Below are 16000 nucleotides of genomic sequence, written 5' to 3' on the forward strand. Positions count from 1 at the left end.
ACTTCCCTCTTTGTAACTTTAGAAGTGTCTTTAGGGGCAAGATATTTACTATCCATAAACAGTCAGGGAGCTTTTGGTCTTTTTTTTTTTTTTAAGTTACGGGTGTCTCATTCTATCCTATTTGAAAGTCATAATTCATTCTAGTGGCTACATAATTATTCTGAACCTTATTGCCAGTCACATCGATGGTCTGCGCATGTGTGTGAGAGCAGGAGTGGGTCACGTGCATGCTACCTAATTAGAGCCTTGTGAAGATGTTCTATGACAGGAACAAAGATAAAATTTCTCTTCTGGGAACATAGGGTAACAGCAGATCCTGCTTCCTGCCTTTTGAGGGATCCAAAAGTTTCAGTTGCTACAGCTCACCACAAAGAGGGGGAAATGGCCCAGTGTCTACAGCTTACTTCTCCTTGTTTACCAGGAACTGGACACAATAAAATTAGGAGCCAGAGCCCAGCTATGGGCAGAACTTCTTCGTGAGGGTCTCATTGTTCAGATGAAATGTAGCAAACTGTCTGGCACAGTTGTCATTGTAACACTAGAAAGTAGTGGGGATATTAGACCCAGTCTCATTGTTTCAGAAAAGCCCATCTCCTAGGTATAGTGAATCACCACCATTTATCATATTTGATGCTTCTGTGAAGTTACATCATATGGAAGTTGGTAGCCTTTTCAAAAAAAATGTGATGGTATTCATATTTCTTCCTATACCCCTTGGAGATTTTAAAAAATGGAGCAAAAAAAAAAAAAGCCAACACTGTCTTCTTATTTAACCAGCCTCTACTTACTTTTTAAGAACTTTAAACAAAAACAAATTTTTAAAAAAGATTTTATTTATTTATTTGACAGAGAGAGACACAGCGAGAGAGGGAACACAAGCAGGGGGAGTGGCAGCGGGAGAAGCAGGCTTCCCGCGGAGCAGGGAGCCTGATGTGGGGCTCCATCCCAGGACCCTGGGATCATGACCTGAGCCGAAGGCAGACACTTAACTGACCTAGCCACCCAGTGTCCCTAAACAAAAGCAAAATTGCCTCACTGGAAGCCAGCTGTGTGGCCTTGGAAGTTTCTGGGTGTCTGAGTCTCCAAGGTGGAGCAGTGTGCAAAGATGATATACTCAGGAGCCCGAAAAAGTGTTAGAACCTTTATTTACATTTTTTCCCATCTGAAATGTAAATAAATATATTAAGCTCTACTAATATTTTATATACGGATCACAAAAGTACAAGTATATAATTTATAAATGTACAAATTTGGGAAGTGCATGCTCAAAAATGTTTTACTTTTAATGCACATGATCAAAAAAGTGTGATTACTGATTTAGACATTTCAAAGATTGGGTTAGATTTAGTTTTTTTTTTTTTTTTTTAAATTGCTGGTTGCAACCTGTTGCTGGGATGTGCAATTAATTCAGTGGATTTCTAAAGAATGAAATAAAATAGAAAATACCAGAGTGTATTGCTCATAGCAAGAATAGCAAGCACTGAGTATTGTTCTGTGAAACTTTTCAGATGAACCCGTGTGAGAATGGGATCCAATGTAAAATCTTTTTTCTGTTGTGGCTTGTGGTTAAAAAGGTAGGAAGCAACTGGACTTGAGTGGTTCTTAAAGCGTCATCCCCTGGACCAGCAGCAGCATCATATGGGAACCTATTAGAAAGGCAAATTCTTCGGGGCGCCTGGGTGGCTCAGTAGTTAAGCGTCTTCCTTCGGCTCAGGTCATGATTCCAGGTCCTGGGATCGAGCCCCGCATCAGGCTCCCTGCTCGGCGGGAAGCCTGCTTCTCCCTCTCCCACTCCCCCTGCTTGTGTTCCCTCTCTCACTGTGTCTCTCTCTCTGTCAGATAAATAAATAAAATCTTTAAAAAAAAAAAAAAAGAAAGGCAAATTCTTCAATCCCACCTCAGATTGTATCAGAAAGTGGGAATGGAACCCAGCAATTGTGGTTTAATGAATGCTCCGGGTGATTCTGAGGTTCTAAGGTTCAGAGCCACCGGCCTGGAGCATCTCTAGGACACGTCTGGTTACAAAAGTTTAAGACTCAGATATTCATTTAACTAAGGCAATGTTTGTCACATGCCAAGCAGGTCTGGGATGGGGCCTTGGAATCTTATTTTTAACAAATGTCTCTGGGATGCTTGTGATCAGATGAGTTTGGGTGACCCTTTACCAAGAAATGTGGAGAAGAGAGTGTCTGCAGAACCTATTTTCCAGAGCAGAAGCAGTGTTTTAGAGAAGTCAAGTCTAAAGCGGGGAAATAAGCCATTCAAACCAGAACCCTAATAGCTAAGAATTATCTAAACATTTCTAAACTGAATGAAATGACTTTTCTTTCATGTTGAGTGAGCAGAAACGGAGATTCTCTTCTGAAAAGCTTGCTCTGGAGTTCTGTGAAATTTTGGCTCCAGCACACAGTGGATGTAACGAAGTGCTCATGCAACGAGCCTTGCTTTCCTACGATATGTATCCTCGGGGAGGCGGGCAGCTCCTGGACTCAAGAGTTTGGGGTAGATGTCGCAGGAGATGGTCTCAAATTCCTACATAGCTGAATCAGGCAAAATTTCAAATACATTGGTGGGGTAGAGACCCCACTTTTAAAAGTAACTATCACAATCGACTTAGTTTTGCCACTACTAAAACTACATTCACTGTTGGTTGTAATTAAAAATAAAGTCTTCATAAGTTAGAAAAATAATGTCTGTACATTATGAATATATTCTATACACATGTGTATAAAAAAATCTGAAAATTCTCTGACACCCCCTTTCATTCTCAGCCCCCAACCTCCAAGTAACAATTTGGAGGCTATTTTCTGACTTTTTACTGTACATACATATAGTCTTTAAAAAACAAAATTAATATTGATGTCATTCTATAGTTTTTCAGGAGACAATTGATCATGAATATTTTCCTGTGTCTTTCCATATCTAGCCAAATCTTTTGAACACCAGCATATTTTAAATGTTGAATTTAACATATACCAAACTTATTTGGCCTCAGAACACTTTTAAACTTAGAATGTATTTTGACTGAATACCCACAAGAACTCAAGGCAGATAACATGTGCTTGGATTAAAGGAGGCAGCTAAACAATGTCTCCTGAACACATTAATACTGCAAGAAATGATATAAATTTAGTTTACTGCATTAAAAAAGTTTTTAACAGGAAGAATAGTAAGAGTGGAAAAAAGTGAAATCATTGCATTTTACAAAGAACAAAGCATACTGAGATTAAATAAAATGTTTTCATTTTATATGTTGTTATAAAATATGACATAAAACCAAACTTAAAAATAGCATTTTGGGGTTACTTTTTTTTTAAGACTTTATTTATTTATTTGACAGAGAGACACAGCGAGAGAGGGAACACAAGCAGGGGGAGTGGGAGAGGGAGAAGCAGACTCCCCGCAGAGCAGGGAGCCCGATGCAGGGCTCTATCCCAGGACCCCGGGATCATGACCTGAGCCGAAGGTAGACGCTTAACAACTGAGCCACCCAGGCACCCCTTGGGGTTATTTTAAGACATAGCTTAATAGCAGCAATACTGTTTTGGGGTAAAAATCTTATATGTGGTAAAATATCACATATGTTGTCTCCAACACAATATTTTTAAAAATCCCATTTTAAATAGAAGAACATTATAACCAAGGAAAGAAGTGCATAAACAGTACAAACATTTTACAGTCTCTGTATTCTTGATTTAGATGCTCTAAAAATCTTTCATTATCTCATGTTCAATAGCTCTCTGCTGAGTTTTCTAGAAACTGATGGTTTGGGCGCCTGGGTGGCTCAGTTGGTTAAGCGACTGCCTTTGGCTCAGGTCATGATCCTGGAGTCCCGGGATCGAGTCCCGCATCGGGCTCCCTGCTCAGCAGGGGGTCTGCTTCTCCCTCTGACCCTCCTCCCTCTCATGCTCTCTTTCTCTATCTCATTCTCTCTCAAATAAATAAATAAAATCTTAAAAAAAAAAGAAACTGATGGTTTAAAAACTTCATTTTTATGTTGACCTATTCAAATATTTTGCTCTTTTAACTTGCGCAAAGCTTTTGAACCACAAGATTGTTTTTTCATTGGAAACTTTCTTCTTTCAGCCTTTAGTCCATGAGGAACAATTCTGTATGTTATAAGTGCTTAATATTAACATCAAATAATCACCTCAAATGAGCATGGCAACTGTGAGATAAGACACCGGGGATGGAGCAGAGCAGTTGTCTCTCATGCGGGAGAGAACATGCAAAGAGATGGTTGGATGGACGTAAGAGCTTCACAGGCATGCACTTACCACTGTAGGCTGAAAGAAGAAAGTTTCTAATGAAAATCTCTGAGGTTCGAAGCGGTAAAGTGACTTGTGCAAGGTCCCTAAAATTCAAATTTGTATTTATGTGATGTCGAAGCCTGTGCATTATCCACCATGGCGGGATTCCTTCTGCTTCAGTCATTTACCCACCATTAACATTTTCATTGCGTGTACGACAGCTTTATTTCTTGGTTAAGATATATTTTTATTGACTCACTTTTTTGGTGTGTTTTACATAAGCATATTTTAAAAGGAGATTTTATATTAGTAATCTTCAAAGTGGTGAATGAAGACTTTACAAATGGAAGCAAGCAAAGATGGTTTTAAGGCAATTAATTTTCAGATCCTCAATGTCCATAGTTGGAAGGTTTTTTTTTAAAGATTTATTTATTTATTTGAGCGGGGGAGTGGCAGGGGGAGAAAATCTTCAAGCAGACTCCCCGCTGAACATGGAGCCAGGGGCTCGATCTCATGACCCTGAGATCATGACCCATGAGATCATGACCTGAGCTGAAACCAAGAGTCAGACACTTAACCAAATGAGCCACCAGGCTCCACTTCTATAGGTATTCTTTACTAATACAAGTCTACCTGGGGACACATTCCCCGCTTCTCTTCTCTCCCTGTCCTATTCTTACTGTGAGGCCTTGCTCTGGGGGATAAAAGTCTCTGGGGTCTAAACAGCTTAGGTATTGTTTGGGTAACAAGTCCTTTCGTAAGGTAGGAATTGCTCAATTTTTATTTCAGCAAAATTGAAGAAAGACCTAATTGAAATTTCAACATGTTGATCACTAAAAATAATATCTAAGGAGAAATCACTATGTGGATTTTGAGATAGAGCTCAGATGAATTCAGGGATCGATGCTGCCATAACAAAACTCCCATTCCCATCTACTTATGTCAACTAGGTTTTTCAGAGCTGACATCTAAAAAAATGAAAAATAAAAATGAAATTAATTCTATCTTTTTAAATTTTTTTTATAAAGACTTCATTCATTTATTTGAGAGAGAGACAAAGAGAGTGAGAGAAAGTGAGAGAGAGAGAATACGAGTAGGGTGAAGGGCAGAGGGAGAAGCAGACTCCCCGCTGAACAGGGAGCCCGATGTGGGACTCGATCCCAGGACCCCGGAATCATGACCTGAACTGAAGGCAGACAATTAACTGACTGAGCCACCCAGGTGCCCCCAAAATGAAATTAATTCTAATATCTGTCTCATTCAACAAGTAAATAATATTCATCCATGGATATATTAATTAACTTAAAATTATCAGCAAGTTCTCTTATTAAGATATGTGTTTCCAGTAGAGCTTTTAAGTTTAAAATTTATCATGATTTTTAATATTTTCTGGGTTTTTTTGATTAATTGTATACTGACATAATGATATACTAATAATTTAATTGAAAAAAATTTTAACACGTAGAACTTTATGGTCATGGGTAATAAAAATTGTTTTAGTCTGTTCAGGCTGCTATAACAAAAATACCTTAGACTAGATGGCTTACAAACAACAGAAATTTATTTCTCACAGTTCTAGAGGCTAGGAAGTCCAAGATCAAGGTGCAGGCAGATTCAGAGCCTGGTGAAGACCCACTTCCTGATTCATAGATGGCCATCTTCTTACTGTGTCCTTACATGGTGGAAGGGATGAGAGATCTCTCTGAAATCTTTCTTATAAGACTATGAATCGCATTCATGAGGGTTCCAGTCTTATGACTTAATCACTTCCCAAACACTGAATACCATCACCCTGTAGTTAGGATTACAACATATGAATTTGAGGAGGGGGGGTCCACATTCAGTCTATAGCAGAAATGTATTTTGATTCTTATAAGCATATTTTCATTGCAGTAAGTAGGGTTATAAAGACTTTCAGGCTTAATAATATATGACATGGAGTCAGGGTCTCTTAACCACAATACATTATGGGGCAGTTAATTCTCTGTTGGCTGTTTTGGGGCTTGCTTTCCTGTGTTCTTAAGAATAATTAGCAGCATTCCTGGCCTCTACCAACAAGACACCAGTAGCATATCCCCCAACTCCCCAAGTTATGACAACCAAAAATGTGTCTAGATATTGCCAAAAGTTCTTTGTGGAACAGAATCACCAGTGGTTAAAAACCACTGCATTAGGTTATAATTTTGTGGGGGGAGTAAAATGGAAAATAGAAATTAAAGAGGAAAGGAATCATGTGCAATTTCTGCCTCTTAAAGGAGAGCTTGTTCATCTTTAGTTAATAATGGATATCTAGTCACAATGAGATTTAGATTCTACTGCTCTATACACCATATCAATGGAAAACCAATTTTCCTTGCTGTTACGGATTAAACTGTGATCCCCCCAAAAAGATATATTGAAGTTCTAACCCCTGTTTCCTCAGAATATGATATTATTTAGAAATAGGGTCATTACAGGGATAATCAAGTTAAAATGGTTATTAGGGTGGGTCCTAATCTAGTCTCATGGCATCCTTATAGAAAGGGAAAATTTGGACACAGACACAGACGTTCAAAAAGGAAGACAATGTGAAGATGGCCATGTGGTGTGGGAAGCAGAGACTGGGCTGATGGTAAACCAGGGAATGTCAAGGATTGCTGGTCACCACAGGAAGCTAAAAGAGACAAGGAAGAATTCTACACGGAGTCCCAGGTGGAGCATGGCCCTGCCAACACCTTGATTTTGGATTGCTAGCCTCCCAAACTGTAAGGCAGTAATTTCTTCTGATCACCCAGTTTGTGGTTCCTTGTTATGGTGCCCTTATAAACTAATATAGTTGCCATAAGAATAAAACCATAAAAACAAATACATTAAAAACAAGACTGCTCTTAAATGTTATTAAATTCCAGCTAGATGCTTAGGAGTCTACTAAAGACAGGCCTGGGCCTGTCTTTATCTCTTTATGAAAAGGGAAGAATAGCCAGTGTTACCACCATGTTCATAGCAGGATTATTTGCAATAGACAAAAGGTGGAAGTAACCAGAGTAACCGGATGATGGATGTATCCCCATTGGATCCACTGATGGATGAATGGATAAACGAAATATGGTATACACATACAATGGAATACTATTCATACTTAAGAAGAAGTTCTGACACATGCTATCACATGAATGAACTTTGAGGGCATTGTGCTAAGTGAAATAAGCCAGCCACAAAAGGACAAATACTGTATGATTCCACTTACATGAGGTACTTAGGGTAGTCAGATTCATGGAGACAGAAAGTGGGACTGGTGGTTGCCAGGGGTAGGAGGAGGGAAGAATGGGGAGTTACTGTTCAATGGCTACAGAGTTTCAGTTTTTCAAGATGAAAGGAGTTCTGTGGATGGATGGTGGTAAAGGTAGTAAGCAATGTGAATGTAAATTATGCCGTACACTTAAAAATGGTTAACATGGTGTGGGGGGGGGCGCCTGGGTTGCCTTTGGATTTCCTCCAGAGGCTCAGTTGATTAAGCATCAGACTCTTGATCTCAGCTCAGTTCTCTCTCTCTCTTTTTTTTTTTAAGATTTTATTTATTTATTTATTTGACAGAGAGATACAGTGAGAGAGGGAACACAAGCAGGGGGGGAGTGGGAGAGGGAGAAGCAGGCTTCCCGCTGAGCAGGGAGCCCAATGCGGGGCTCGATCCCAGGACCCAGGGATCATGACCTGAGCCGAAGGCAGACACTTAACCGACTGAGCCACCCAGGTACCCCCTCAGCTCAGTTCTTAATCTCAGGGTCATGAGTTCAAGCCCTGTGTTGGGCTCCATGCTGAGTGTGGAGCCTACTTAAAAAAAAAAGTTAACATGGCAAATTTTATATTGTGTATTTTACCACAATTAAAAAGAGAGAAAAAAAGAATAGCCAATGTTAAAAGAGATGTATGTTGAAGGCCTAGTAACACAAAATTGAGGTGACCTAATCATGCAGATTAGAAGTTAATTGAAATTTGGATAACTTTCTATGTGAGTCAGTATTATCTTTTTGCTGGATAAATGTCTACACAGTACCTAGTTTCCCACAGGGTAGGAAACGCTACCCTACTTCATGTGGTAACTACCCCTGAAAAGGGTTTAAGCCACAGAGAGCCAACGGCCTGGGCTTGGACCTAGGTCCTTTGACTCTTAGTATAGTACATTTCCTTTTTTTTTTTTTTTAAATTTGAGTATAGTTGACATGCATGTTACATTAATTTCAAGTGTACAACATAGTGATTCAACAAGTCTATATATTACGCTGTGCTCCCATCTGTCCCCACACAACACTATTACAGACCATTGGCTATATTCCCTATGCTGGACCTTTCATCCCCATGAGTTTTTATCCAGTACACCTTCCCTGTAACACAAAAGAACTTCTATTTGGGGATAATCACACCTGGACCTCAGGTATTGGATCAGAGAACAAACTGTGAGCCCAGTAGCCCTCTGTGAGGTTGGTGGTTGGCAGTGAAGCATCCTAGAGGTAAGGTTAGAGGAAGGAACTCTTGGATATTCCGTGTCCAGGGAGAAGTCAGGGAGCTTTGAAGCAAAACTAAAGTGCCGAGGAGAGAGACAGCGACCAGAAAAAGTAAATACAGCTTCTATGGTTTCATTGTGATATAATTGAGGAGAACAGTGAAGATCCATGCTGGAAAATTGCAGCAGGCCTCTTGGAAAAATGAAGTTATTTGGTAGTTATCTATATTATTCCTGTTTTGTTGGATCATTCTGGGGTGCCTTGCAGCTTGGGTAGTTATTAAATGATAGCTGGAGACAGATGCTTAGAGGCATTTAATCTAGAATTAGAAGCAAGGAAGACTGGGGATGATTTTGTTAAGTGTGAACAGGAGTAGCAGAATATGTTCAGACCAAATATTATTTGAAACACTAATTTTATGCCTGAATTTGGAAGACACATTTTAAATGTGGGTTTGAAATTAGTTTGGGCATTGTCTTTAAGCAGGGATTGCATAAATTATTTGAAAGCTGGGCCTCACTAAAAATGCATCAAGTAACAATCAGATCCTGCATGTCTGCTAATGTGATAAAGCAGGAGGCGTAGGACACCATCTAGGAAGCTTCTTGCCAATGATGTAGAGCTTGAATCTAAGCTAGCCCCTAGAGGTAACTTCACTTTACAGGAGACATGGCAGAGAGGAGAGAAGAAAAGATTAAATAATAACACTTGAGCTAAGATCTGCTTTAAAATACTTCAGCAAGGAGGGGCGCCTGGGTGGCTCAGTCGGTTAAGCGACTGCCTTCGGCTCAGGTCATGATCCTGGAGTCCCGGGATCGAGTCCCACATCAGGCTCCCTGCTCAGCGGGGGTCTGCTTCTCCCTCTGACCCTCTTCCCTCTCGTGCTCTCTGTCTCTCATTCTCTCTGTCTCAAATAAATAAATAAAATCTTTAAAAATAAATAAATAAATAAAATAAAATAAAATAAAATAAAATAAAATACTTCAGCAAGGAAACAAAAGTAAAAGGAATGTGCATTCATTTCCTGGGGCTACCGTAACAAATCGCCACAAAATGGGTGGCTTCAGACAACAGAAATGGATCGTCTTTCAGTTTTGGAGGCCGAGAATCCAAGCAAGATATTGGTAGGGCTGGATTTCCTCCCAAGACTCCAGGGCAGTCTTGTCTCCTCCAGCTTCCACCGACTCCAGGTATTCCTGGACTTGTGGCTCTATCACCCCAAGCGCTGCCTCAGTGGTTATATTGGCTCCTCCCCTCCTGTGTTGAGATTTCCTCTGTCTCTTTCTTACAAGGCTACATGTGATTGCATTTAGAGTCCACCTGGGTAATTCAGGATACGCCCCTCCTCTCAATATCCTTAACTTTTTAGAAGGTGACATAGCGTCACCAGGGAAGAATTCCTCAGAAGCCAAGAAACGCAGAGTAGCACAAGTGCATACTTCCGTAGTTGTAAAACGAAAACAAAAAGTCCCCGGAGACAACATTCTGGTTTTACCTTTTGTGAGGCTTAGTTCTCCACTTTTTTACAGTAAAATGACTTCAGAGCCACAACTCAGCCATCCTCTTTTCCTAATCACATGGTGTGAAGGCAAAGGACTCAAGAAATGTTGGCTAATGACATTCTTATTCTGAAGAAATTCTCATGCAGAGGAAATTCTCATGCAGTCGGACAAAGATATATGGATAAACAGTCTTGGTTATAGGAAAAAAACCAAGTGCCAGTTGTCCATTAATAGGGAAATGTTATGGTATGGCTTATTATACGATACTATGCAACCATTTAAATGAATAAAGATGATCTCTGTGGTGTTATAAAAGGATGTCCATTGATTATTGTAGATTTGTAGAAAGCAAGTTGAAGAAGAATATGTTTAGTATGATCCCACTTACGTAAAACCCCCCCCCACACACATAATGTGTGATGTGCGTATATCTGAATTATATGCAGCTCAGCTGCAGAGTTAGTAGAGGTTAACTCTACAGAGCAGAGTTGAGAATGAATAGGTAGGGGAGGTTTTGCCTCTTAAAAAAAAATAAACTTCTTTATTAGAACTTTTCAATGATCATGTGGTCTTAAGGGAATATACATTTCTTTTTTTTTAATTTTTAAATTATTATTTTTATTATAAACTATTATTATTACTGTTATTATTATTTTAAAGTAGGCTCCATGCCCACCGTGGAGTCCAAAGAGGGACTTGAACTCACAATCCTGAGATCAAGACCTGAGCTGAGATCAAGAGTCAGTCGTTTAACCAACTGAGCCACCCAGGTGCCCTGGGAATACACATTTCTAACAAATAAACAAATAGCACCTCTGCCCTGCACTGAGGCTGCAGAAATCAGAGACATCAGTGAGCTGATTGCAGTGTGATTGGTATTCTCTGGATGGTGACTTACCTTTCTTCATTCCAAGGAGGATATATTGTCACATATTGTTCTCATTTTGCTCATTCCGTATGGCCATCTTTTGAATCACAGAGCTGCCTCAATGAAATAAAATAGATGAATCAATGAATAGGAATGATTTGTGTACAGCTTCAACATAATTTGTTCCAGAAAAGGAATTATTTTTTTCTTGTGATCTCTAACCCATTTGAGTACAACAGGGAGAAAAACATGGGATATGGCATCCCACAGTCTGGAATCTCGTTCTACCACTAACCAGATCTGAGATCTTTGGAAGGTTACAAGCTCTCAGGATTCTCCAAACCCGTTTCCCTATCTGTGAAATGAGCAAAATACTTGCTTTTCCAAACCTTACGATGAGATAGCTGTGAGGAAGAGATTAAAGGGGAAAAAAGATTTTGGAGGTAACCTGAATTATCATAGGTGCTATTTCCAGGACTTAAAAATCACCCAGTTTTTTCCTAGACCTTTTGGTCAAAAAGTGATGCTTAGAAGAGAAAGAGAGCATGGCCTCAATCAGATGGCCAGAAAGAGATAAAAAGGAAAGCGAGAACAAACGTTTATTGCATGCATATGTTGGGCCAGTTCCCAGTTAAGTGATGTACATATTTAATCTTGTTTAATCCTCACAACAAACCTATGATCTGGTTATCTCAACCTGCATTTGCAGATCAGAAAACTCAAAAACAAAGAATATGTCACATACATGTGAACCCTCATTCATTCATCCACCCAGCCCTCCATCCATTTAATAATAGTACTAGGTACCAGGAATACAACTGAATAAAAAAGGAGGAGTCTCTGCTCTCACCGAACTACCTTTGAGGGAGACCCGGTTTGAAGGTTCCCAGCTATCAAAGGGCAAAAGGGGGATTCTCACTTAGTTTTACATCGCTCAGCTTCTGGCTCTAAGCATTGGCAACCTTCTGTGCCATGTTCTTAGTTCATTTTAAGTCCCATGTGTTGGTCCCAGAACCCTGATGCCCTTTCTTCTTCTCCGACAGTCTCGATGTTGTGCCAACATTTTTTAATATTCAGGGGCAGAAGCTTGTGTTAACCAGTTTTTTTTTTTCCTCCCCAAGTGTGATTATCTGAGCAGAGGAAACTTCCAGGAAAGCTGCAAGCCCGAATGAGTCAGCTGTCATCACGGCCATTACCTGATGCGGAAAGGGGATGGGCTCGGGAAGCTGACGTCGGTGAAAGAGCAGAGACGCACAGGTTTGGAACTCGAGGTCCGGGAAGCAAGGGGCTGGCTCCGTTTCAGCAGCCAGTGCTAAGTCTTCCCCTGTTCATTCTTTTTTTTTTTTTTTTTTTAATTTATTTATTGAGAGAGATAGTGATAGAGAGCATGAGAGGGGGAGAGTCAGAGGGAGAAGCAGACTCCCTGCTGAGCAGGGAGCCCGATGTGGGACTCGATCCCGGGACTCCAGGATCATGACCTGAGCTGAAGGCAGTCGCTTAACCAACTGAGCCACCCAGGCTCCCTCCCCTGTTCATTCTTTCTGGAGCACGGGACCGGGTAGCCTTCAAGAGTCCCACTTCTTTTTATTTTCCTTTTTAAAGATGTATTTATTTATTTGAGAGAGAGAGAGAGAGAAAGCGAGAGAGCGGGAGGGGGCAAAGGGGCAGATCGAGAGACTAGCCAAGCCGACTCCCTCTGAGCTGGAAGCCAGATGCTAGGCCGGAGCAGGGGGCCGTGGGGGCATGAGATCAGGACCTGAGCCAAATCCAAGCGTAGGATGCTCAACTGACTGAGCCACCCAGGCGCCCCAAGAGTCCCATTTAAAAAGAGGCTGATATTCCTGAGAAGGAGCTTCTTTTTTATCTTAGTGAGTGCTTCACAAGGACAGTCAACTGGGGACAGGATAGGATGGAGCAGGAAAGGGGAGAAGCGAGGGAGAGAACTAGGGCCTGCGAAAGGTGGATGAGAGGAGTGGTTTCTAGGAGGGCCCTACAGACCTAGGTTCTTGAGTCAACCACCGAGGTTCTTAAGCTGATGCCCCAACACTGAAACCGCTTCTTGTGTCCAGGGCAGCCATAAAAATGAAACTGATTCTCATGGAGAGTCAAGATAAGGTTAACAAAGGCAATATGACAAAGGGTACTAGTGTTGCTGATCTTTATTGCATTGCTTAGAAGTAATGCTGCATAAGCTAAATATCCTTCATCCCATGCTGTGTTTCTTAGGAAACCTCCTGACTTGTAAGGTATCCATGTGGTAGAAAGCAAGCACACAAAAGTCCGCTGCTCATTTGTGTACTTCTTCGTTCTGTGGATTCTCAGGGCACTCTGCCCTGATTTTCCTGTCTGCTGATGGTGCCTCCAAGCCAGCCTCCACTCTGCCCAGATGTGGACTTCCTACCTGCATTCTCTCAAGGTACTCTTGACTCAGAAGTTACACCCAGGCTCAGCCGTAAACAGACGAGTCTTTTTTTTTTTAAGGTTTTATTTATTTATTTGACAGAGAGAGAGAGACACAGCGACAGAGGAAACACAAGCAGGGGGAGTGGGAGAGAGAGAAGCAGGCTTCCCGCTGAGCAGGGGGCCCGATGCCGGGTTCAATCCCAGGACCCTGGGATCATGACCCGAGCCAAAGGCAGACGCTTAATGACTGAGCCACCCAGGTACCCTCAGACGAGTCTTTAGGTTGCCATTTCCCATCTCCCAACTTGTTGGGGTTATCATTTCCTGGCTTCTCCCTACCAACACCTGAAATATAGCATCCTAAATCAACTCCCTTCATCCTCTCTTCCCTCTTCTCAGAATAAATATCAGAGTGAGTCTTCCTTAGTCACTCATTTATTTATTTATTTATTTATTTATTTATTTATTTATTTATTTATTATTATCTTTTAAAGATTTACTTATTTATTTGAGAGAGCGAGAATGAGAGTACATGAGAGGGGGGAGGGTCAGAGGGAGAAGCAGGCTCCTCGCTGAGCAGGGAGCCTGATGCGGGACTCGATCCCGGGACTCCAGGATCATGACCTGAGCTGAAGGCAGTTGCTTAACCAACTGAGCCACCCAGCCGCCCTCCTTATTTATTTTTATTCCTTTGTAGGTATGCAACTCATTATTTTGAAAACTGAGAAATAAAAGGAAAGAATTAAGTCCCTATCTTCCTTATATGAACCGTACCTCAGGGTAACTGAATAGCTTGATTAGGGCGAGTTTCTCTTTAGAGAAGTAATTTCACTTTATGAGTGAGAAGGAATGATAGAATTAACAGCCTACTGTTCTAGACAGTGATTATTAATTGCTGCCCAAATCACAAAATAGGGACAAACAGACATTATAGGATGGAAGTATACATCATCACTTATTAATGAATCTGGATAAAATATGAACCTGAATCTGATTAAGCTTGTAGATCTAATTAGCTAATCTAACTCTAGGGGACAGATGATTCTACCAGAATGCAATCAGGAAAAATCAGACTTTGGAAAAGCTACAGGACAAACAACACTAATTTTTAAAGAATTTCAAGGGAAACAGAGGGGAGTAGGGAATCTATAGATTAAAAGAGACTTCAGAGGCATGCCAGCCAGTTGCACTGTAGGGACCTTATTTTGATCTGAATTCCAACAAATTCACTATAAAAAAATTTAAGACAACCAGGGAAATGTAGACATAAACTAGATTTTTAATAATATTGAGGAATTATTGTTAATTTTAAGTGGGATAATAGTAATATGTTTTTTTTTTAAAAAAGAATTCTTATCTTTTAGAATTATGTGCTGAAATATAATAGGAATGGAGGAAATGTTAGGAGATCTATTTTGAATTTCTTTCAAAATAATCCAGAGGATAGTGAGGAAAATTGGTGCAAGTGTAAATAATACAAGATTGCTCATGAGTGGATAATTGTTTAAGCTGGGTGGTAGGTACAAAGGAGTTCATTATACTGTTTACTTTTGTATATGACTAAAAATTTCCACAGCAAAATGATAAAAAATTTAGAAGACAAACCACTGGAAGAATGGACATGGAATGTATAACTTCCCAAAGATCAGAGGAGTAAAATACGAATAAGAAAACAATCAATTGAACAAAAGCCAGGAAAAGGGAGAAAAGGGGGGGTGGGAACTAGATAGCATTCTAAGGAGAAAACACAAAATAAGATGGTAGAAATACAGCCAAATATGCTTGTAATGATACATGAAAATGGTTTAATCTATTAAAGACAAATTGGAAATTCAGCTCTCTCTCTCATATATACATGTATATTTTTTAACAAGAGAAACCCCTAAAAAAATGAAAAGAAGGGAAATGAACAGGTAGAAAACTATCTGCTAGACTAAACAAATGATAATAAACCGAAATTAGGTAAAACTGTTCAATATGATAAGGACTGAAACTTCCTGGATGGAATTAGCAACACAGTGCTCATTGGTGACCCTGTGAAAATGGTTTTGGGGCCCAGTGGGAGTTCCTCCCATGTCAGACTGCGTGCAACAAGCAGTGAGTGCAAGAGGAGGAAGTGGAAAGGCGGAATAGGTAACAGAAAAAGCAAGTGGAGAGAGCACACTCCCAGTTAGGCGGAGAGGGTTACTTATTTATCATGTGTTTACATATTAAGCCTGTATAAACACTGATGCGATGAAGTCCCAGGAGACGGGGAAGGAGAAGAAATGAAAGAGAGGGAGAGGGGAGGGGAGGAGGCTGAAAACAATGAGACCCAGAGCACCAGGGAGGACATTAGCAGAAGACAAGAAGAAAACACCTTCTATTTTATTTTATTTCTAATTTATTAATTTGTCATTACACAAACAATACATGAATGCATACTCAAAAACATCGAATATTACAGTTAAAGCTAATGCACTCCACCAAACTACTGTTAACAGTTTGGTTAGTATC

The 16000-nt window shown here is 40.3% G+C and overlaps 1 long non-coding RNA gene across 1 annotated transcript in view; it reads left to right on the plus strand.

Moving 5' to 3' along the window:
- The window catches only part of LOC123863723 (uncharacterized), a 54648-nt gene that overhangs the window by 14607 nt on the left and 24041 nt on the right, over window positions 1-16000 (plus strand). The window contains exons 2-3 of the long non-coding RNA XR_008505054.1: window positions 12223-12358; window positions 13328-13517. This is a non-coding gene — a long non-coding RNA (uncharacterized LOC123863723). The remainder of the gene's footprint in view (window positions 1-12222; window positions 12359-13327; window positions 13518-16000) is intronic.

The sequence above is a fragment of the Mirounga angustirostris genome, unplaced genomic scaffold, assembly GCF_029215605.1.
Source record: "Mirounga angustirostris isolate CCGP_5_RB_7025 unplaced genomic scaffold, mMirAng1.0.hap1 SCAF_1, whole genome shotgun sequence".
Classification (NCBI taxonomy): domain Eukaryota; kingdom Metazoa; phylum Chordata; class Mammalia; order Carnivora; family Phocidae; genus Mirounga; species Mirounga angustirostris.